Here is a 24,756-nt window from a genome sequence, read left to right as displayed (position 1 = left end):
CGACCTATCTAACATCCGTTCGCGTGATGGGTTTCTATGGTTTATAAGCCTATGATTTATAAGCCGACTGATACTGTTTTGTTGTGAAAGAAAAATATTATATCATAGTTGATAAATACGGCTGAACGAACAAGGTGTAAAACGTTTGTGCTCGCACATCAATCTCTTCCAAATAAAAGTCCAAACCAACCAACTGACGTGAGTGAGCTATCTAAAACGTCATCCGTACCGAACTGTTGACACATCGCGCCTTGCATTGCCTGCGCGGCTGATGAGCCAGGATTTATAAGCACGTAAAATAGTTCGATTCAGAAAGTAGTACAAAATAGTTCATGACACTGGTAAATTAAATTAAAGATATCTATTCAAGCCTAAGGTATTCACTATTCAGGAGCACGCGAAAATGACACAACATTTGTTTGAACTGAATTACGATTTAGTTGGCGGTTGCCAATGGAAGTACGTACTAGCATAAACTGAAAATTTGTAAACACCATCATGTGTTTGGTGCTTCTCTGTTCCGACAAGCATAATAGAAAGCTCAACAAGTAATACAGGTAAGGAAGCATTAAAGTTTGAGAATGAAGATAACTCATTCTGAGCTTGTGAAATCATTAGGATAAACTGAGTAAGCTTAACCATTTTGCATTCTCCTCGCCTGCTCAATCACACCAAGCATCGGGCCGTCCAACTATCATCAGACAGGTCTAGGGCTAGCTAGGTATTTGTTGTTGTTTTTTGTGTGTGGATTGGGGGAAGGGGGCAACAAACAAACTGTCTGACATGCGACAGCGAGAGAGACTTGGGCATTTCACCTTGCCTTGTACCCTTGGTCAGTGTCAGCGTTACATACCATTGACGAGTAATCATACAAAATCACACATAGTGGATTAGGAGTAGCGCATTGTTAACGAGAGTTTATACTAGTTCAAGCTAAGAGCCCAAGTCTAGTGAAAGAGGAAAGTCTACATTGCTTGTGCACTGAGCGCTCAGTTCAGTGTCGATTTGGGGATGCGATGCAGGTGTGAGTGGAAGTTGTGTGTGTAATGTGTTCCAATGCCCTCATGCGAGTGCTCCCACATAGTGGGGGGCAAGGTTACATGCAGTCGCAGACGGTTTGATGGTAGTCAACAATACTATTGCTCTATAGTACACAATCATATCCAAGTAGCTATGATTCTTGCGCGGACTTTTGGGTCGCAGTCAGATCCGAATAGACAACAGGGATGGTGCTCGTCATGTAGCACATTGCCGCCCATGCTAGGCTGGTAGCATAGTGCCAATACAATGGAGAGTATGACGAACACTGCACACAGTCATGCACAATTAAAGTGCAGAGCATGGCCCGCACAATAGCCTGTCCAGGTATAGCTTCGGAGCCTATTCAAGTACTTATCCTCCTGCGTAATGGCTGTCCATGGCTGGTACGGCTAAAACTCGCTGAAAACAGGTAAGCCAATCAGAGCCGGTGTAGAGGAGAGCATGTCCCACTTGATCGTTCCTGTACACAAAGCCAGTGTGACACCCCCAAATTAGGTATGTTCTAGCCTAATTGGTTTGGCCTACCTGGGTTGTGATCTTAGGGTGCGTTCGCTGGTCTGACCAGTCAGTTTCAGCCAACTGCTCCTCCCCACAACAACCAGTCAGTTTCAGCCAGTCGAATGGAGCCTTAGTGAGAATATCCTCGGTCACTTTTAGCTTCCGTCTGCACCGCTCTTGCTATGACTACGGAGAATGTTATTAGAGAATATGGGATATCTCTAGCGATATGATAGTGTCGGCACGAAAATGTGTCAACACACAATAAGTCGGAAGGATCTGCTCGATGGAGCTGGAGATCCGTTTGGCTTCAACGCAGGGTTAGTCGATCCTACGTATTCCTTCCGAGACGTGTCAGTCAATTTGATCCTGCAATTAACAAGGAGAGAAAGTTTATCAGTAATTTAAGGTGGAACATACTGGTCTGTGCCCAGACAGTTCCAAGTGTACCGCTTTGGGAGCAGCCAGGCGTGAAAAGTGATTGAATAGCCGATATGCACAGAAATCGGCTGTTACAGACTGTAAAGCTCGTGGGTAGCGATTAATTTCATATTAACAGGTACAGTACTCATAGGTGTAAATGAGATCATCAACTAAACAGATGTAATCAGTATAAAGCAGTAAGCCGATGAATCTAACGATAAAAGGATATAGCATGCGAACAAATCGACTATCTGATATAAATTGACATACAAACGCTCTGAATCTAATATGTTACCACCAACAGTGAGGTTCGACCGAATCAATGGCAGCTATGATGATAGTAACAAACTAAAATCGAAGAATCCATAAAAGCATCCATACTTTGACAGGCTTTTCGAAAGACATGCTATTCGTGAAGGCTCGGATGAATCGACTAAAATGGCCAATTCAGGTGAAGAGAACTACAACATATGAACAATCGACTATTTCACATGAACAAACCTATAGACTCCTCAGACTCAACTTGCTATCTCTAACAGTGGGGTTCGACCGGTTTGATGCACCCGTGAAAAAACAACGAATCAAACCTTTAAAGTACACAGATCTATTCATGCTTAACAGAATCATGGACGCACACTGTAGGCGTTAACGCACAGGCGATCGGCTATTTAGCCGATGTAGGCTTAGCAAATAGCTAAGGCCACTCCTAATCAGGAACAAATCTACTAACTAGCATCCTCCAATCTACAGTGCCATCAGTGGGGATCGATCGGATCGTTACGGCCATAATGGTGAACTATAAACTAGATTTAATTAGCTAGCAAACCTCTTCAAGATTATTCATGCCTTAACCACGTACTATGCGCGATCAAGATCAAAGTAAAAACGGACGATCAAACATAAACCGTCGCTCAAGGTAAACAATATTGTGTTATAACAAAATGAACGACGAACCTAAAGGATATGAGGCCAATCTAAATCGATCTTGATCGGGCAGCTTGATATTGCTGCAAACTAATAACAATGGAAAACATCAGTAAGATCGGTACCTTAATGAATATACCAAAGATTGACACTCTTAGGTAGAGCCGATAACTTGATCCTAATCTAATTCGAGCAGTGGAGGTTGACCGGATCGATGCAGTCGTACTTGAACTAGATAAGAGTCGATAACTAGCTTATATCAGAGTCGCAATGGAGGTCGATCGAATCGATGCAGCCGTACAAATAGAGGTATAAGCCATGACGGTACTTACAGACAAGCCGGAGGTCAACCGGACTGATGCAGCCCTGCTTGCTGAAGAACCCGTCGAGATCTACTCTACTCCTACTCCTAAGGTCTGGTCGGAGCCGAAAGAGTAAATAACTTATATTTGATTGATTGTGTGTCCTTTATAATAGCCGGGGTCTAATATTTATACCCGAAACCTACGCATGAATCCTACTTAAGCACGACTCATTATAATCTTTGGTATAAGAGAAAATATTCCTAATTTAAGATAACTTGAACCCTAATCTTTTTCTTTTTGTAGAGTCCAACATGTTTTTCCTAACGCCAACCGCAACTTTTATCGTTATCTGCTGGCGCTATCTGAAGAGAGCCGATTCCAATACTGCATTCGAATCAGCTGATACCGACCTTTATGCAATCGATTTCTTGATGACATGATCTTGGGAGCTTTCGAATTTCTGTAATTCTTATTTCCAAATTTTGATGTAAACAGATAGATTAGGATCATGTAATTTTGTTGTCTTTATCTCTAGGGAAGCTAGGTTTCTTGCCCCCTAAACAATGTATTATATTCCAACATAATTCGTTCACTAAACTCAGCAATACAATCAACTATTCCACCAATTCTATTTCTCTCACGATCTCAAAAAGTTGATCCTGCCCCTAGGTCACTTTGCAAGCACAGGACTACTACAAATTTTTTTTATCCCCTCTCTCTCTCTCTCTCTCTCTCTCTCTCTCTCTCTCTCCCCTCTCTCTCTCTCTCTCTCTCTCTCTCTCTCTCTCATAGCTATGCTCATGAGTCATCAGCCTATACGCCCCTTTCAGAAAACATCATTTTCTTGGGGAACTTTGGAATGAATGCATGCATCACATAAACTAGATCGAATATTCATAACTGTCTTGTTCCATTATATTTATGGATACAGCTTTAAGCTTTTGGTCCATACCATTTTTAGCTCAAAGGTAATGTGCTACTAGACTCACAAGCCACTAAACTCTGAAACATGAATAAAATTCATACAAGATGCTTATAGTATCTAAACATGGGCAAAAAGAAAAAAAAAAGAAAGAGGAACGCCACCAACAGCACCCATGGCCTTTTCCTTTCCTAGCGGCGAGCGGCGGCGCCATGCTCCCACTACGTAAAAAAAATGGTTTGTAGCAACGGGATAATTTTTTTAGGGGCGGCTGGTGATGGAGCCGCCCTTACAGTGGCGTACTCGGGAGCCCAGCGACCAGCCGCCCCTACAAATGGAACAGCAGGGACGGCTGGTGATACAAGCCGCCCCTACAAATGGGTCGGATTTGTAGGGACGGCTCACTCACCAGCCGCCTCCGGTATTGCTATTTGTAGGGGTGGCTGGTGATTGAGCCGCCCCTACAAATGCCCGCGTATAAATACCTTTAATTTGTAGGGGCGGCTCAATCAACAGTCGCCCCTACAAATGACCCACATATAAAGCAAATTACATCATCTTCTTTCTCCTCAGGTCACTCACTCCAACCCATGAAAGAAAGGTGGGGAGGCCTTGGGCACCTCCCAAAAATTGCTCTACTAAGGGGGAATGTTTTGGTCTTAAATCATTTGATGGAGAGATTGTAGACGGTAAGAAAATGCTATTCCACATTTTTTTGAAAGTTTTAATGGTTGGTTAGTGAGTAATTAGATTTTTGCTTTTCTCTCTCTTCTATGATGCTTGAGCTACTTATGAAGCAAATTAGACCTAAGTTTTGAATGTACTAGAGTAAATTAGGGAGAGGGATAGGATCATACCCTTATTTGGTCAATGTTTCTTGATTTTAGTGAACAATTAGTTAGTTTTATGGATGTTTCATGTGCATGTAGATCTAGATCTAGGGTTTGATTTTTTTATTAATTTCGGTGTTATAAATTTGTGTTTGATGAAATTAGACTAGGGTTTGCATGAAAGATATTAGATAAAATATAATTGTTGCTAATTGTTGTCTTTAAAATTGTTTATTGTAATCAACAAATATGTATTTTAATTATTTATAGATAAATGAGCCATTAATAATTTTCTTCTACCATGGTGTGTTTGTATGATTCATGTAATTATATTTGATTTATATTCATATATATCTGAAGTATATACAATTATTCTTAAGTAATTATTAATTTGATTCATTTATATATATATCTGAATAAGTAGTCCTTTAATATTTGTTTTGTTGTTGTTGTAAAAGATGGAGTACATGAACACTTGGATGTATGGTTCGTTAAGGTTTAAGGTAGGTTTTCGTGAAGAGGTGGATAAATTTATTGAATCCACAAAGAAGCATGCAACGACATTGACAGAGAATAAGGATATAATTATTTATCCCTGTAAAGATTGCAAGAACTGTATGGCATGGACAGATGTGACTATCATCAGATCATATTTGATTATGCGAGGATTTATTGAGGACTACATAGTATGGATTCATCATGGTGAAACAGTTATTGTTAACGACGAGGATGAGGAGGAATACGATAACGAAACCCTAGAATCCCTGTTCCAATATTCAGCAGAGCTTGAAGTACGAATGGATTCAAAGTTTGGCAATAAACAAGGTGGTGATACTGGTGGTTGGGATGGTAACGACGAAGGTGGTGCCAATAATAATGGTGGAGCACGTGTCGGGGATGAAGATGATTTAGAGGACATGATTTGAGCCCTTGGACCAGAGATTTTACTAAATAGCTCGAAAGGTCTAGAAAATTTGGAAAGGATGATAAAAGCATCGAAGGAGACTGTGTATGGTGTTGAAAAGGGTTGTCCGACACATTGGACATTGCTACGTTTTGTGCTTGAGCTACTCATCCTGAAGGCTAAGTACGGCTGGTCAGACTGTAGTTTCAATGATTTATTGCATCTCCTATCATGGGTGCTACCCCAACCAAACTCAGTTCCCACCAACATATATCAAGTGAAGAAGGTCATAAGTTCATTGACAATGGGGGTTGAAAAAAATCCATGCATGCCCCAACCACTGTATACCTTTTCATGGTGAAACGTTCAAGTCACTGGATCAATGTCCTCGGTGTGGGGCCAGCCGGTACAAGAACAATGACCTTTACGGTGGGGACGAAGTATCTATGGGGAAAAAGAGGAATAAGAAGGGTACAAAAAAGGTGGTACAAGAATCTCAGCCTCTAGAGGACACTCCATTAGACAACGATGCAAAGCAGAGAAAAATTCCTACCTTAGTAATATGGTACCTGTTAGTGACCGATCGCTTGAGACATATCTTTCTAAACCCTAAAGAAGCCACACTCATGACATGGTGGGATGATGAGCGCAAGGTGGATGATGATAAGATTGCACACCTGGCTGATTGTAGTCAGTGGCAAAGATTTGATGAGAAGCATAAAGAATTCAATGATGACCCAAGGAATGCATGTTTCGGCTTGAGCACCGATAGAATGAATCCCTTCAATGAGAGAATAAGCGACCACAATACTTGGCCAGTGATCTTGACCATGTACAACATCCCAACGTGGTTGTGTCAGAAGAGAAAGTACCTTCTTCTCACTATTCTTATTTCTGGCTATAAACAACCAGGCATTGATATAGACGTGTTCCTCGAGCCTTTGATGCAAGAAATGGAGAGGCTATGGAGGTATCGAGAGCCGATGAACGATGCGTTCTGAAAGGAGGACTTCATATGTAGAGCAATAATATTTGTTACTACTAATGATTACCCCGCGCTGTTTACTTTGTCTAGACAGATCAAAGGAAAGATAGGATGCTTGGTTTGCTTGGATGGTACTACATGGGTGTACCTGGATGCATCCAAGAAGATAGCTTACCTAAGGAACCGACGCTTCTTAAAGACAAGTCACAAGTACCATAGCAAATTGTTCTTTAGATTTTATGACAACACCCCAGAGATTGAACCCCCTCTAGAGAGACGTCAAAATAGAGAACACGTCTACAAAATGATAAAAACATACGTGTCGTCTATGAAAAAAAGAATTTGAATGGGACGAACAGAGATAGAAGCACACCTCCTGTCGAAGGCGTACCTTTTAAGAAACAATTGATCTTCTTTCAGTATCTGCCTTATTGGCCAGACTTGGAGGTCCGCCATGCCATTGATGCTATACACGTGTAGAAGAATGTCTTTGAGAGTCTCATCGCTACCTTGGTGGACACAGACAAGTTAAAGGATAGTCTGAAAGCATGGAAAGATATGGTGCAGCTAAACGTGATGTCACAACTTCACCCGGTACCTGAGGCTAATAGAAAATACACTCTATCCACGACGTGCTTCAACCTAACACCAGACGAGAAGAGAGCTATATGCACTTTCCTGAGGGGGGTCAAAGTCCCGACTGGGTTTTCAGTAAATGTGAAGAAGCTAGTGTCGATGAAGGACTTGTCAATAACATACTGTAAGGCTCACGATTGTCATGTGATGCTGATAGTGTTTCTACCTATTGCAATTAGGGCTATAAAGCCAGAGTTCTTGAAAATAGCCGTCACCCGCATGTGCTATTTCTTTTCAAAGATCTCACAGAAGACGATTAGCAAGCAAGAGCTGAGTGACCTACATGAATTTGTGGTGGAGACACAAAACCAACTAGAGATGTGTTTACCTCCTACTTTTTTTGATATAATGCCACATCTCATGATTCACATGGTTCATTAGATACAGGCGTTGGACTCTTGCTACTTGCATGAAATGTGGTCCTACGAGCAGTTCATGTCAGTTCTAAGTCGATTCGTGCATAATCGAGCATATCCAGAGGGCTCCATGATAGAGGGTTGTCGAGTGCTACCAAGAGTATCTAAAAGTACAGAAAAGGATTGGTAAACCCGATTCTCGTCATAAAGGTAGGCTAGCTGGGAAGGGCACCAGTGGTAGAAAAGTGTTCATCGACCATGATTATAAAGAGGTGAGTCGGGCGCATTACAGTGTCTTGCAGAGTATACAACTGATGCAACCGTACATTGATGAATACTTGGCTATCATTATGACAGAGAGAAATGGTCGTTCGGATGAATGGATCATGAAACAACACAAGCAATGACTAACTACATGATTGAAGGACCAAAACATACTGCCTAGAGAAACCATAGAGTCTATTACCATCAGTAGGTTGGTGGAGGAGCCATCGAGACAAGTAACATATTGGAATGCTTATGACATCAATTGGTATACGTACTATACCCACGCAAAGGATAGTAAATATGTGAACCAAAACAGCGTCATTCGAATAGAGGCTCTCGATGAATTGGGACGAAAGATCCAATACTATGGCATCATTGAAGAGATATGGGAACTTAACTATGGAAGGAATATAACGGTGGCTCTATTTCGATACCGCTGGATCAAACAACACCAACTGAACGAGATCGGATTGAGAGTTCTGGACCTCGAGAATCTAGGCTACCAAGATGACCCTTGGATGTTCGCTTCACGTGTCGCACAAGTTTTTTATATGTCTGACCCATAAAGTAACCTCCCCCGAAAAAGAAGATAAAGCACGTGGTTGCCTTTGGGAAACAGCACATTATTGGAGTTGATGGCGTGGACGATATTGAAGCTTACAATAACTACGATGAGATGCCGCTATTCACAGACTTTCCTAAGAAGATTAGTGTTGTGAAAAAGAACCTACCCAAAGATATATTGCCATGGAAACAAAAATGTGTCAAGAAGAAAGTCGTTATAGCGGACTAGCTAATTGTTGAACGTGAAGTGTTTGTGTAATTGTGTGTTTGTAAGACTTCATTTATACATGCGTGTGAGACTATATATTTATGTATGTGTATAAGACTATATATTTTTATATGTGTGTGAGACTATATTTATGCATGTGTGTGAGACTACCCTTTGCAACATCTAGATGAATCTATTTCAGCATCCATTCTATTACTACTAAAACTTTATGAAATCACTTAACACTTTATGAATTGAAGAAATAGGCAAAATAAAAATAGGAGATCTTGATGAGTTATACAACTTTTATATTCATCACCTTTACAGCTGAAATCATTTAGTGATTGAAAATCATGTTTGAAGCTGTCATTTTATGAAATTTAAAATTTGAACTATTTAAATTTTGTTAAATAAAAAAGATGACTAAAATAAAAGTTATAAATAGTAATATGTTCAACAACTTTTATATTTATCACCTTTACAACTGAAATCATTTATTGGTTGAAAATCACGTTTAAAGCTATAATTTTCTGAAATTCAAAACTTAAACTGTTCAAAATTAGTGACAAAGATAGATGACTAGACTAAAATAATAGAGCATGATTTTAGAAATTTTTAGGAAGAAAACCATCATATTTGGAGTTAGTATGAGGGAGAAAAACTAGTTACAAGTGTCAGCCATAAATTAAAAAGAGAAATACATTTGTTCATCATTGATAACCATGAACAGTTGTGATTTTTATTTTTAATCTCTGGGTAAAATTTGCAACTAGTATTTCTCCCTCATACTAACTCCAAATGTGATGATTTTTTTCTAAAATTTTCTAAAATCATGCCCTATCAAATTACTATGTTGATTTGGTCATTCTTTTCATTTAACAAAGTTTGAGCACTTCAAATTTTCAAATTTAAAAAATAACAAGTTCAAACGAGATTTTCAACTATTAAATGATTTCAGCTAAAAAAGTGATGAATACCAAAATTTTATAACTCATCAAGATCTACAACTTTTATTTTGATTATTTCTTCATCTGACAAAGTGATAGTAAACATTGTTCACAAATCAATATGTTTCTCGTATAGTTCATGAAACTATGAGTCATATGTGAATTTGTAAATAATGTTTACTAATACTTTATCACATGAAGAAGTGACCAAAATAAATGTTGTAGATAGTGCTGAGTTCAACAACTTTTATGTTGATGACTTTTATTGTTGAAATCATTTAAGGTTTCAAAATCTTGTTTGAAGTTGCCTTTTATTGAAATTAAAAATTTCAACTTTTCAAATTTAGTCAAATGAAAATATGATCAAAATAAAAGTTGTACATTTTAATGAGTTCTACAACTTTGGTATTCATGAGTTTTTAGCTAAAATCATTTACTCTTTCAAAATATTGTTTCAAGTCGAAATTATTTGAATTTCAAATTTTAAATCGTTCAAACAAAGTCACATGATAAGATGATCAAAATAAAAGTTGTATATGTTGATGAGTTATACAACTTTTATGTTTACAAGATTTTTATTTTATTTCATTTAATATCATAAAATTGTAGTTGATTTTTTTAAAATTTAAATTTTTATTTTTTTTGTTTTCTATATTGTTTTGACTACAATTATTTATATATATGTTTCTGCATATGTAGAATAATACAAAATATTATATTTGTACATATATACAATTGTTTTTATATTACTTGTGTTTTTGTGATATAAAAATACAGAATTAATAATTTATTAAAATAGAAAATATTTGTAGGGGTGACTGGATCAGGAATCGCCTGTACAAATGCATTTGTGGGGGTGGCTGGATCAGGAACCGCCACTACAAATCATCCTGAGTATAAAAACAAAGGCGCACGGGTGAAAATGTGTTGGACGCTCTCTTTTTCCTCCCGACGCCGTCAGGCTACCCAATCTTTTCCCCGGCGCCTTGCCGCCGCCGCCTCTCGGACCTCTCCCGACACCCGTGCCCCCTCTCCGCACCCCTAGACCTCTCCCGACGCCCGCACCTCCTCTCCGCACCCGCGCGCCCCATCTCCACAGCAGCTAGGATTTTAGTGCCCTCGGCTGGCGGCGCTAGGGTTTTAGAGCCCCCGGCCGCCGCCTCCTCCCTATCTTCGTGTGAAAGGTCCTTCTTTGGTTTTGATAATTAAGTGATAACTTAGGTGGACTAATTGTGTTTATGTGAGATACACAGGTGATTAGTCCATAGGTACATGTGTGTGAGCAACATATGTCATGAAGGTGAAAATGGCTTGGAGATGTTGCAAAGCTCACACATGTGATGATGAAGAAGCTTATTGCACATGAGACATGACATTGAGTCATGTGATCAAGGTGGAGAAGATCAAGACAAGACTTGGCTTAATGGACCAGTTGCAAGCGTGAAGGGCAAGTCGAAGGCTTTGGAGTGATGGACCACGTGGCGGTGAAGCTTGAGCAAGACTTGGCGCCGATGGACGATAGCAACGGTGAAGAGCAAGTAAAGTCAAGATTGATGAACCAATATGATCATGTGATGATATAAAGTGGATCATATCATTGTTGATCGTGTTGGTGCATATATTGCATTGACATTGGAGGAGATGGAATGAATACGCAAGGTAAAGGTATAACCTAGGGCATTTCATTTTACTGGTCATAGGTGTGTAGAGAAGTTTATGACCAGGTTTAGGATAGATGGCCGTACTATCAAGAGGGGCAAACTTGTTTGCATATCGGTCATCTAGTGCCACTCGAGTGATCTAACTTTGCATCATCGCTAGGCGTTTTTGGGAAAATGGAATGCCTATTTTCTATTGCGCCGGATGCAAATTCTTATGATTGACACATTGGAGCTAGGGTGAAGAAGTTAGAAGTGAAAACGAGTTGATCGCGAAGACGCTGGCGTCGGTCAACTGATCGGACGCTGGGTCTGAAAGCACCGGACACTGGCAGGCTGTGTCCGGTCAGGCTGACGTACGGTGACATAGAAGCTGGAGTGTGACCGAATGCTGGGCTACGTCCGATCAAGTGTGACCGAACGCATCCGGTCGAGATCGGTACCTTACTGGAAACGACCGAACGCTGGGGGTTCAGCGTCCAGTCAGTTGAAGCTGCTGCGTCCGGTCAGATCAAGTGACCGTTGGAATCAGGACACGTGATCGTCTGCGAGCGACCGGACGCTGGGGTCCAGCGTCCGGTCAACATGACCGGAGCGTCTGGTCGGCCCGATTTTTGCCCAGTTAAGGGGTAACGGCTAGTTTAGCCCTTGGGGCTATAAATAGAAGTGCTTGGGAGCCCTCCATCTCACACATACTTGATAGTGATCATTCGATTGTGTGAGTGAGCGATTCTAGTGCGATTGCATCGTGAGGTTGCATCGAGTGGCACTAGGTGATCGAGTTGCAAGCCGGTGGTGCTTATTACTCTTGGAGGTTGCCACCTCCTAGACGACTTAGTGATGGTCTTCGTCGAAGCGTGCAAGAAGCTTGTGCGGCGCTCCGGAGAAGTGCTTGTGAGGGGCATTGTGCTCGCCCCACGGGAGCCGCGAAGAGCAACTCTAGTAAAGCGTGTCATTGAGCTACCCTCACTCAAGGGGTAGGTTCTTGCGGTGCCCGACATGCGGGCTTAGCGGATGATGCTAATTAGCCACCGAACCACCAAGTGAGCGGTCGACACAACGGAGACTAGCGTGTTGGCAAACACGTGAACCTTGGAAGAAAAATTATCGTGTCAACCTTATTCTTCCTGTTGGTTTGCATCCCCATTACACAAGCTTGCAATTACTTTTATACATATTAAGCTTGTGTAGTTGCTCTTGTAATTAGATAGCTTGTGTAGCTTGCTAATTACCTTCTTGCTTATGTAGCATAGAAGTAGCTCCCTTGCGTGGCTAATTTGGTTTTAGTAACCTTGTTAGTCACATTGCTTAGTTTGTGTAGCTAAGTATTTGAGCTCTCTAATTAGACATTGGTTGTCTTGTTATTGAGTATTGCTAGTGAGCTTTGTTAGCTTTGTGCTTTTGCTTACTAGCATGTGTAGGAGCTCCCTTGTTGCTTAAAATACTAGTGGCATAGGTTTATGTAACCTTGCTCCTAGAATTATTTAGGAGAGCTCTAACTAGCCCGGCACTTTTGTTGCATAATTGTTATCTTTGCAAGGTGCTAGTGAACAAATATAGTGGGGTATAGTCTTGGCTAGACCGATAGTTTTAATTCCGCATTTGTATCGGTTAGCCAACGCAATTAAGTTTTAGAAAAGACTATTCACCCCCCTCTAGTCGTCAACTCGACCCTTCACCGTGCCGTCCACATCCATGACCCGGTCCGCCGCCACCTTATTTTCGACCTTGAGGTGCCGTGGGCCTGCTCCCCGCCCTCCCGTGGCCTAGGTGCGTCGGCGTCCGTGCTCCCTCCCATGGCGAGCGGCCACGGTGCCCGACCTCTCCGGTGTCCGCACTCCTTCCCTAGCGTCCACACCTCCAATGACGGGCGGCCCGGCTGCCCGTGCTCTCCGGTGTCCGCGCACCTCCACCAGCGTCCGCGCTCCTCCATAGCTTTCCCTACACCTGACAGGTAATTCGGATCCACCACTGCTGATGCTTTACCATTTAGAATTACAATTAGATACCAGAATTATACGGGTTTGTCTGTTGTCATACGGGTTTGCTTGTTGTTTGGCCTCTGGAAGCTTCGATTAGAATTTCCCCTGTTTTAAGTTGCTAGCTGTGTTAGGGGTGTGCTTGGGGTCAACTTTTTGTAGTGGATCCTGTGTCACCACGCCATAATGCACAATCCCTGCATTAGGAGCCTCTTTATGTCTGTACAAATGGTTTTCCGTTTTATTTATGAATAGTTTCTACAATGTTATATACATAACTAGGTTTGACGTAACATGCTGAAGGAATTTTTTATAAATTTTGACTGTATGCAACTATGCAAGTTTGATAGAATTGGATTGAATTTTGTTTTGGAAGGCAAAACTGGCACACACACCAATTCACCTTTTTTGTAGCTATAGAATGAGTTTGAATTATTGTGCAATATTTGAGGAGAATCTGTGATATGGCTTTTTCAAGCTAGTTTTTAACCTTCATATCTTGTTTTTGAGTATCCGCACACCTTTGCATGCATCAATTTAATATGCCATATTAGAAATCAGACATGTTGCTAAGAATAAAGCAATAATTGATATTGTGTAGTCCACAGTTTAGTACAAATCTAAATCAAGTGTTAATCTGACTTTTTTAAAGTATGGTGTAATTTATATGTTTATGTATATTTATTTTAAAATATATATGGTAGAAGTAGAATCTGCTGTTAATTTGGCTTTTGTGTTAATCAACCTTGTTGGCTTTGTGATAGTTTATTTGTTCCTTGTCACTTCATGACTATCTTGAAAAAATGCTCTAATCCTATGTTATATAGTTGCTTTTTGATGAGAACATTGTTATTTATTTCATTTGTGTGCCTGTTATCAATTGGTATAGAGAAGCTGGCTGGGTCCTTTCTTAAAAAAAACTTTGTAATTTCGTTGCTGTTAGTAATGGAATCTGATCATGTGTTTCTTAATTCTGGTATCTAGTGAAATACTACAATGCTGGTATATTGTTACTTTATAGTAGTTAACTATTAAATTTTCAGTTTCTCAATATTGTTGTATTTGTTTTTTTGGGTAGTGCAGCAGCATGCGTATACGTACATGCTCGTGTTGTACTGTCCTTCTCATAGTGAAATGAATTGGTCTTTGCATTGCAATTAGTATCAAAATTTCAATGACCTGTCCACTAACTCGATCGTCATACAGCACGTTCTGCAATCTTATGTGATATAAATATTAAAAAATTATGAATATGAATATATTTAATGCATAAATAAAACTAACCAAATACAGGCGGCAGTGGTTGCCCACTAGCTCTACAGTAGTGGGTGAAGCCACAAAATTTAAGTTTCACCGTCATCTCATCGGATTAATTTTCCACCTTGGTTTGTGCTTTAGCTCCATGTTTCAGTTCTCAACTCTTTAGTTTTAGCTCCATGTCAACTGTCTTTCTACATTAGCTCCATGTTTATATAAATGTACTTAAAACCTTAGCTTATGTTATATTAATTTTTGTTGTAGTATCACCTTTTGTGACATCATAAATTATTATTTTAGCTTCCAAGTTTTTGTCTTATTACTTGTTGTAATTTTTTTTATTTATGTGTTATGTCCAAACTCTAGCTCTGACTGTATCTTTTTATTCCAAAATCTGGTATCTACTGAACTACTACTACTCTACTTGCTACTGCTAGCTACTCCTACTACTACTAGTTGGCTGCTACTCTACTCTCTTCCCTAGCTGCTGGTTGCTACTCTACTCACTTCCCTATACTACTAAGTGGCTGCTACTAAGTGGCTCACTTCTAGTACTCTATCTACGACTACTACTGTATCTAAGTGGCTGCTGCTCTTAACTATATATGTTCTATGATGAGTAACACCGGTGCTTATAGGAGACACCTCTTAAGGGTAAGTTTGAACCTCTTCACCCGTAGTATAAAAACTTCGTATATGGTATGAAATACTAAACCGAAACTTGTTCTCTTGTAGTGGAAAGAAGAGAAAGAAATGAAAAGAAACCCATACAAGGATGACTAACTCTTAGAGCTTGTCGGCGACCTTTGCAACTTCATATTGGACCAGATTGTACACGTTAAAGGCGTCTACCATGATCGAGAGTCTGACTTAGGTAGAAATCCTCAGTATCAATACCTTCGTGAGACTGAAAGGCTAGCTCTAGGACGTTGATAACAATGTGTATGGAATTTGACAATGGTTTTACCTTATGAATTATGTCTATTTAATGATGTATTGTATATATTGTTGTGAATTGGACTTGTAATTGTAGTTTATATAATACTCTTGTGCTTGTAGTCTAAGGGGTTCGGAACGCTGGTCGCGGGGCATTCGGCAACGTGAACGCGGTTCGGAACGTTGGTCGCGGGGCGTTCGGCAACGCGAATGCAGTTCGGAACGTTGGTTGCGGGGCGTTCGGCAACGTGAACGCTGGATGGAATACGCGGAAACAAACAGTGTTCTGGTCGAATTTGAATTATAAATGTGAATTTTTTTGGCAGAAAAACGTACTGTAGAGGTGGTTCTAGACTGAACCGCCCCTACAAACAGGTATTATAGGGGCGGCTGGTACTATAGCAGCCCCTACCAGCCGCCCCTACAAATCGATTTTTAGGGGCGTCCTAAGAACTGCCCCTACAAATACATGATTTATAGAGACGGCTCGGTAGGGACGGCTGACCAAACCGCCCCTACAAAGGGTTACGAGCCGTCCCTAAAAAACGTTTCTGTAGTAGTGGCCTGCGCTGGTCTCTTTGCCGGCAGAGGGGCGAGCAGCGCCCCCACCCCCAGGTATCTCTTCCTTACTTCTGTTCGAAAACGAGCACTCAAACCCTAATGCAAGCTGCTTATACTTGGATCTATGGCACAATTACAAGTATATACATGTATTATACCAAAATTTATTGGGTGTACATGTGTACACCCATGTCCTCGCCCTGATCACCACGATGCTTTTTGGTTTCGAAATTTCCCTACATGTTTGCATCCCCTTGGGTCCTTGTGGATGACAAGTTATTATCCCCTAAAGGGACTATTTGGACTGAGTTCACTCTATCACTGTAATGATCAAGATTAATGAATATTAGAGAATGCTTTACAGTTTACACATGATCCAGTGGAGGAAAGGGATAAGTCTGATGGTTTGGCTTCATCAAAATTGATTTTGGGCCGCTGCAGCTTATGTTAGCTCGAGGCCCATCAACCTTGTAAAAAAACCTGCATTAATGGACCTTATTAGAGGGTCTGATGGTTTTGTGGCATTGCTTTACTGGTATTAACCCACAGTTTTCTTTAGAAAACAGTATTGGACGATGTTGATTAGAGCGGGTGGTGGTCATCGCATAAGAAGGTCAAAGAAGAATAAAAGAACTTGCAATGATGACAGAGAGACAGCAGAGTCATTGAATCCAGGTCTGCTTCTTCCTCGTTTTTGCACATGTTTTTTTACATCTTTATTTATGTGAGCATTCACAGTTGTGCTGTTTCATGTTTCTTTAACTAGGCGATATTCAGGCTCAAAAAAAAAAAAAAAAAAAACTAGGCGATATTCATCAGGACTCAATACAAGATGTCTGAAGTGAGCTCAGTGAAGAAGTTGCATCAAATTTGTCTGAAAGTGTTGTCTCAGCTGCTGTACTCTGTGGTGATTATTTATGCTGCTCTTAGTTTTCTGAATATATATCTACATTGCTGTATACATGATTCAAATCGCAATGTTGTGTAGGAAGCTGTGTGTTATTTGCATGCTCGGGAATAGCTATAGAATGCCAGGGGTGTGTTACAAGGTTTCTGACTTCAGCGAGTTTGGTTAGAGCTTTAAATGATAAAACAAAACACCCTGCTAACTTGAAGGTTTGCGCTGCAATTCATCCTTTAGTAAAAAATGATTGTTTAGTTAATATAATCTCGATCAATTTTTTGTTTTTTATTTATCAATATAGGTTGAAGTGCGCTATGAAGGCAATGTTGTCACAGGATTTTTGGGGAAATATGATTTAGATTATGGCCTTGCTATTGTCAATGTCACATCCTGCCTTGATGTTCAAGCTGTACGTCTCACGTGTGGTGGAGATGGAATTTCTTCCATGTACAAAGGTAGTAGCTTTAGGGCGTGGCATACTGACCCGCGATTCAAGAGAATCTGAAGATAGTGAAGAGCTTATGCTGTCCACTTGTAAAATCTGCGAGGTACACTTCGGCCGGTTTGCCTTACTAAATTTTGGTTGCAATTGACTAAAAAATACTGTTCTGGCTAAAATATTATGAGAGAAAAATACTGTTCCGGCTGAAAAAAAGAAGCCGAACAAGCCGAACATGGGATAAGCCGAACGGGTTATTTTAATGTGTAAGAAAAACACTGTTCTCCTATATGTAGTCTCTGAGGCACGCTCGAATTATGATAGGGTTATTTTAATGTGTTTCTCCTATATGCAGTAAAGTGTATCCAGTGGCGTAGCCACAGGGTATGCCGAGTATGCACCGGCATACCCTGCAAACCTGGCCAGCAGTAGTATATATACTATTATATTGTATATACGCTGTATTTGTTAAAAAGAAAAAAAAGGAAAAAACATACGTGGACACCATCGCGTGATGATGGGAGGCCCATATGATGCACTGACGTGGCCCATGTGGCAAGGGAACTCCAATTCTCTAAAGTCCAAACGTCCGGTACATGCGCTCCGTATACGTTCGAATTTCCTAATTTAATCTCGATCGGATGGGGAGCCACGGAGGAACACATGCATCGCCGCCTGACAGGTGAGTCTGTGACGCCCCGGCCGACCACGACCCCTGGTGCCCTGCCGCCCTCCGCCATGCTCTAAATGCTGGATCGGAGGATCGCCATCTAATTCCCACGTTCTGTCTGCAAAATATTCGGTTGCGCCAGTCAGGACTTATCGTCTTGATTTACTATTTTGGTTAGGTAGATCTTAATCTTTGCTCTTCGTGTTTTTTAGAAAATTATTTTCTACATTCATAGCTATTTGGTAACATTCATAGCCAGTTGAACCTTCTAATCCTCCACCTGATCAGGTTGAACTAGTGGCGGAAGATCGGTGGTTGATCTAGTTGATGAAGAAGATATAGTAAGACATTCATATTTCTTAGAAATCGTCGAATAAAACAGTCTGAAAAAAGCATTGTAAGCCTCTGGTGCTCTTTTATGTGTATATTTAAACTATCGGTATGACTTTTGAACTATTTATATTGTATCTAGTAGATGGTTTCAACTTAATCCTTGAATTTAAGCCTTGTCATGTTACTTAGTGCATGTATACCAAATCACGTTGTAAAATTTATAATTGTTACTTAATTGCTAAAATGAATTTACCAAATCATATATGAAATATTTTTTTAGCGGCATACCTAAAGTTAAAATCCTAGATTCGCCACTGAGTGTATCTCAGGGGCAAGGCAATAGGAATGTGCTTCCTTTTTCTTTCCCTACATAACTCTTGTTCCATACAACTCCATTGTTTTGGTCCAGTGACCTTTTTTGTGTGAGATTAAAAAAAAAGATGGACCCAGTGCAGAGAGCTCCTGCTCTGTGTAGGGTCTGGGAAAGGGTGTCAGTGGCAAGCCTTACCCTCACCTGTACAATACGAGGAGACCGCGACTCGAACCCGGGATCTTCCGGTCACAGACGGTAAGACTTTACCGCTTGCACTAGGCCCGCCCTTCTTATGTGAGATTAAAAAAACCCTTTTGTGTGAGATTAAAAAAAAAACCTTTTTGTGTGCCAGGGTTGGGAAGGTGGCCCACTTTTCAATACAGAAGGGAACCTTGTTGGCATGAACCTTTTTTTTTTGTTAAAGAAAGAACTGTGTTCCTGCCAACAACTATAATCTTTGAACGGTTGGAGCATTTTCGAAAATTTTCTGAGGAGGAGTGAATTTCTCAAACGGTTACAGAACTTGAAGGCGTGCAGGTATGCCTTTTATAACTCAACTTCATTTTGTATGTTTGACCATTGTTGGTTCACCCTCTCTTTCATATCCCAATTTAGCCCCCCTCCTCGTCATGACATAGAAGGTGAGCTGTTTTGTATTCCAAAACAACTTGTGTGTCCGTGTGTTTGGTGGTGGTTTGGGCGGTGGGAGGCGGCAATAATTTAGATCGTTACTTGATGTTCCCTTTTTTGAAAACAGTTACTTGATGTTACTTTCGTAGTTTTTTTTTTGGCATCAAGTTTTGAGAGGGAACACTCTTTACTTGGTGACATACATTATAAATGCAGCAACTTGTCAGGTTCCTAAATACAGTTTTGTGCAACAAAACTAAAATAGATCAGGCGAAACCATAAGCCAGGGCCATAGTAGAGCAATGAAATGAGCTTATTGGGGGGTTGTTTTAAAATCAACCCCACCTGATATATTGGTACCACAGATGCCGGAGTGAACCGGTGGGTGGTGGGGCTTGGCGCCCAGTTACAAGAATTACACGTAGAATGAAAGTGCTACATACGCAAGTTATTACACCAGATAGTAGATAGATGAAGTTTGTTCCAGGGGAGGCAGCATCTCCACAGCTTTGCTGACTCTCGTCAGGCAGCAACAAGACGACCGTGGTCTGGGGTCATTTCTCTGAAAACTACATCATGGCGATGCTTCCATAGCTCCCAACAGATGAGAAGTAGAAGGGTAGCGTGAGCTGACCGTGGCATGTTGACTGGTGCAGTAGATTCCCATATTTGCTGGACATCTGCAACATCCTCAATTCTCCATCCAATTCTCCTCCAAAACTCTCTGGCAAAGGGACAGCCCCTGATTATGTGGTCAGCTGTTTCGGAGCTCTGATGGCATATATCGCAGTTGTCTTCCTGAAACACTCCCTTCTGCATCAAATTAGCTTTGCAATTGATCCTATTCTTAGTGAGTAGCCATCCAAAGAACTTAACCCGAGGGGGGGCAAAGTTATGCCAGATGAACTGGTACGATGGGCACGTACTGTCTCCCCTCAAAAGACGCCCTGCTGCCCTGCATATCATTCCTGCAAGCCGTTGACACCGAAATTTGGTTCGGAATGAAAAGTCCCCAAGAACAGGAATTATCAAGGAAAGCCGAAAATTTCAACAGGATCGGCTAACCAAGTTGCTGTTAGGATGACGTCATCATAGCAGGGGAATATGCCCCATTGGCAAGAACGACAAAGCACGGAGCGAAAAGACACGTCGGACTTCATAGAAGGGGAAGATTGGAGTCAAAGTTATCTTAAATTAGAAAGTTTTGATTTTCTTTTACAAGTTGTAACCGGTCTTATTCGACCAGGACTCGTAGTTAAGGCTCAGGTATAAATATTGAATCCCGGCTATTGTAATAGACATCTCTTATCGATCAACCAAAACAAGTATCTTTACTTTTCGGCTCAGGCCACCCCTTAGGAGTAGGAGTAGGAGTAGGAGTAGGAGTAGGAGTAGAGTAGATTTCGACGAGTTCTTTGGGCAAGCAGGGCTACATCGGATGACCTGATTGGCTTGTTTATGAGTATCCGTCACGACTTATATTGTTACTTGTAAGGCTGCAACAGACGATTGATCTCTTGCAAGTCGCGGTACAAGTTAGTTATCGATCTATATTGTTGTTCGTAAGGCTGCAACAGACGACTGTTGTCTTACAAATCGTGGTATAGTTTTGTGTTTCCAGACGCGTCCAGAGGCAGGCCCTAGGATTGATCAATTAGAATTCGATCGGCTAAAAGCTAAATTAGCTGATGAGAAAGGCGATTAGTCCAAAAAGATTACCAATACGACAGTTGACAAGGGTAAGACAGATTTGAATGATAGGCATCAACTGGACTTGAGGAGTAGTAAAAGATCAACTATGAGCATGAGTCGAATTGGGGAAGAATTGGCTCAAGAGGTCAAGAAAGTGATCACCAACAGATGACCGAATGCCATGATCTCCAATTATCCTTGGTCAAGGAGGGCCAGTGAGGTGAGACTGAAAAAGCCCATGTAATAATTTTGGAATAAAATCATTTTATCCCAAAATTAGGGAGCATGTGTTGACACCGAAATTTGGTTCGGGATGGGAAGTCCCCAAGGACAGGAAATATCAGGGAAAGCCAAAAATTTCAACAGGACCGGCTAACCAAGTTGCCGTTAGGATGACATCATCATACCAGGGGAATAAGCTGGACTTCAATAGGCACTGAGCTAGAAGACATGTCGGACTTCATAGAAGGGAAAGATTGGAGTCCAATTTATCTTGAATTAGTAAGTTTTGATTTTCTTTTCCAAGTTTGTAACCGGTCTTATTCGACCAGGACTTGTAGTCAAGCCTCATGTATAAATATTGAACCCCAGCTATTGTAATAGACATCTCTCATCAATTAACCAAAAGAAGTACCTTTACTTTTCAGCTCAGGTCACCCCTTAGGAGTAGGAGTAGAGTAGATTTCGACGAGTTCTTTGGGCAAGCAAGGCTGCATCGGACGACCTGACCTTCGGCTTGTTTGTGAGTATCCGTCACGACTTATATTGTTACTTGCAAGGCTGCAACAGACGACTGATCTCTTGCGAGTCGCGGTGTAAGTTAGTTATCGATCTATATTGTTGTTTGTAAGGCTGCAACAGACGACTGATCTCTTACAAATCGCGGTATAGATTAGTTATCGATTCATATCAACTTTTACAAGGCTGCAACAGACGACTGATCTCTTGTAAACGTTGGTATCAATCAAAGTTATCGATATTGTGTTAAATAGTTTACTGTTTAATATAATATTACCGATTGCCTGATTTAGATTGAGATTCGTTGGTCTTATCTTTTTGATCTGTCGTCTGCTGATTACTATCACAGTTGAATTCAATTCTTAACGTTAGATCCTATTTTGATGACCAATCTATCTCAATCTTGATCGTACATGGCGGGTGTTTGAAGCCATTTTCTATTAAGAGATAGATTCATTGATCGTCAGTACCCGGTATGATTCCGCTATCAATGCTGCATCAGCTGACTCGATCTGTTGATAGTGTGTCAGATTAGACACTGTCGATTAATAGATCTATCTATTAAGAAGAGCATGGCGTCAACCACCCGTTATGCCCCCATCAGCTAGTTTGCCAATGACTTGAGCTTCCACACATATGACATGCTTTCACGATCCCTTTGTGATATAAGTAGATCTATCGACCGCTGGTCTTTGATCTAGGGTTCTACTGTCAATGCTGCATCTGACGACTCGATCTATTGACGGTACAATAGATTGGGTCTAGTTGTTTGTAAATTTATTTGTATCCAACGGATGAGTGATCGTATGCCGTGCGTCACAATCACTGGAATCGGCTGTTTTAGCCGATAGCCCACTTTGTTGAGGATGTACCGGCTATTTATATGCTTTTACTTATTTTTGTCCTGGTTAAAAGCTAGTATGTCTCTCCCGTGTATGCTTACACGTCTATCCTTACATCTTTCGCATGTTTTCGTGATCATCGGCTAAGTTAGATCTATGCAAATGAGTAAATAATAATTGTCAATATGTTTGTTTTGTTTACATTACATCATGAACATGCTGGATATCGACTCTCTAGTCGATCGCCCTATCGTGTTGGCCACTTAGCCATGTATTTGAAATTGTCTGGACAACACCGGTATATTCTACCTTAAATTACTGATCAATTTTATCTCCTTGTCAATTGCAGGGTCAAATTGACTGGCACGCTCTCGATCATGACCATCCGGTCCGGTGCTCTTCCTAAACCCGGAGAAAGCTCGGGATCTGCTCCGCACGGTTTCTCTCGGCTCGCTGCTGTGTGCCGTCGGCTCCCTGATGCTGCTTTTTGCCGTCGACACAAGCAGCTTCATGTGGCCATCCTCAAAGAAGCATATCCTCTCATCAGTGCCATTGCTAAGGACTATGTCCTGAAGCATCATCGTCAATTTCTCCAATTCCTCGGCTGTTCGTGAACTTGGCGGCGCTGAAGCTGTGACCTCAATCGAGCCGATAAGACTTCCTGGACAGAAGTACCATGTCCAGCAAAGTGACTGTGGAGGGCCGGCAAACATGTAGCCAGAGGTGCCTCATCTAACCAAGTATCCTTCCAGAAATCAGTGCTTCGCCCATCTCTGATGTTGACTCTAGTTATGTGCCGGTATGCCGGCAGTAAATTTCTAAGTGCTTCCCAGTGCGTCCCAGCTAGATCACCCTGCAGAGAGTCCATATGTATCTGCCCTCTTACCCAGATTGCCCAGGCGGAGCCATCAGGGTGGTGTAGGTGGTGAATGAGCTTCAGAAGTAGACTGGCGTTCTGTGTGTTGAGGCGTCTGATCCCAAGCCCTCCATCCTCTTTGGGCTGACATACGTTTTCCCAAGCTACCAGGCACTGAGCTCCGCTGACTTTGTCCGACGCCGTCCACAAGAAAGCTCTTCTTCTCGCATCCAGTGCATCACAGACACCAGGAAAATCCAAAGTTGGTGTTTCACTTTTTTTTTGTTAGTTTAGCTTTTAAGTTGATTTTGGGCCTCACACTAAAGCTTGTGTTAGGTCAAGATCCATCATCCTTGGCATAAAACCTTTATTAGGGCACTTGAATTAATAAGTGTGATGATTTTGCAGTGTTGGTTTACTGGTTTTGACCCACATTTTTGCCTTTTCTTGAAAAAAAAAAAACAAAATTGCTTCAGTACTGGTGAGACACTGGTACCTGAGAACAGTGGTGCTGATCTAACAAGATGCTTGAAGAAGAATAAAAGAACTGATGATCTCACAAGCTTGAATATTAAGAGGACTGATCTTGAAAATAAGCTTTATTTGAGCAGCTACAGTTGTGCCATATCATGTTTCATTAACTCGGTGACTTGTGTCACGGATCAAATGGTTTTACATTTGTAATTCATAATAAGTACCGCCTCTTAGAGTTATACTTTGATACTTTCATATGTTAGTGTTAATCAAGTAACACTGTTACACTTTGTTTATGGGTATTTTCATGCAGAACCACTTCTGATTTGTTGCTCAGGCTGTCATCAGATTCTAAAATTTACAATTGGATATTATGTACTGAGTTTTGTGGTGATTATTACATGATAGTCACTAGTCAGTATTAGCATGTCAGTTCCAATAACTTGACTTTACTGCACCAGGAAATAGTGATGTTCCAAAGCCACCAATAGATATGTCTGGTGAGTCAACATTTCCTTTTTGATTACTACAACCAGATATGGACAGGTTGACATTTGTAATGCCAAACAGATATGTAACTTAACTACAACCATGTAAAAGCAAAAAAAAAAGGAAAATATTTTTCCTTTTTTTTTTTGCTTTTACATGGTTGTAGTTAAGTTAC

General features: G+C 40.9%; 1 pseudogene; it reads left to right on the top strand.

Annotated features, from left to right (window-relative positions):
• Window positions 1-3,204: 3,204 nt before the first annotated feature.
• On the top strand, window positions 3,205-24,417 carry LOC136461415 (putative protease Do-like 14; annotated as a pseudogene).
• Window positions 24,418-24,756: the final 339 nt, after the last annotated feature.

The sequence above is a fragment of the Miscanthus floridulus genome, chromosome 6 (genome assembly GCF_019320115.1).
Source record: "Miscanthus floridulus cultivar M001 chromosome 6, ASM1932011v1, whole genome shotgun sequence".
In the NCBI taxonomy this organism is placed as follows: Eukaryota; Viridiplantae; Streptophyta; class Magnoliopsida; order Poales; family Poaceae; genus Miscanthus; species Miscanthus floridulus.
The sequence above is the reverse complement of the archived record's forward strand: the minus strand, read 5'-3'. Positions and strand labels throughout refer to the sequence as shown.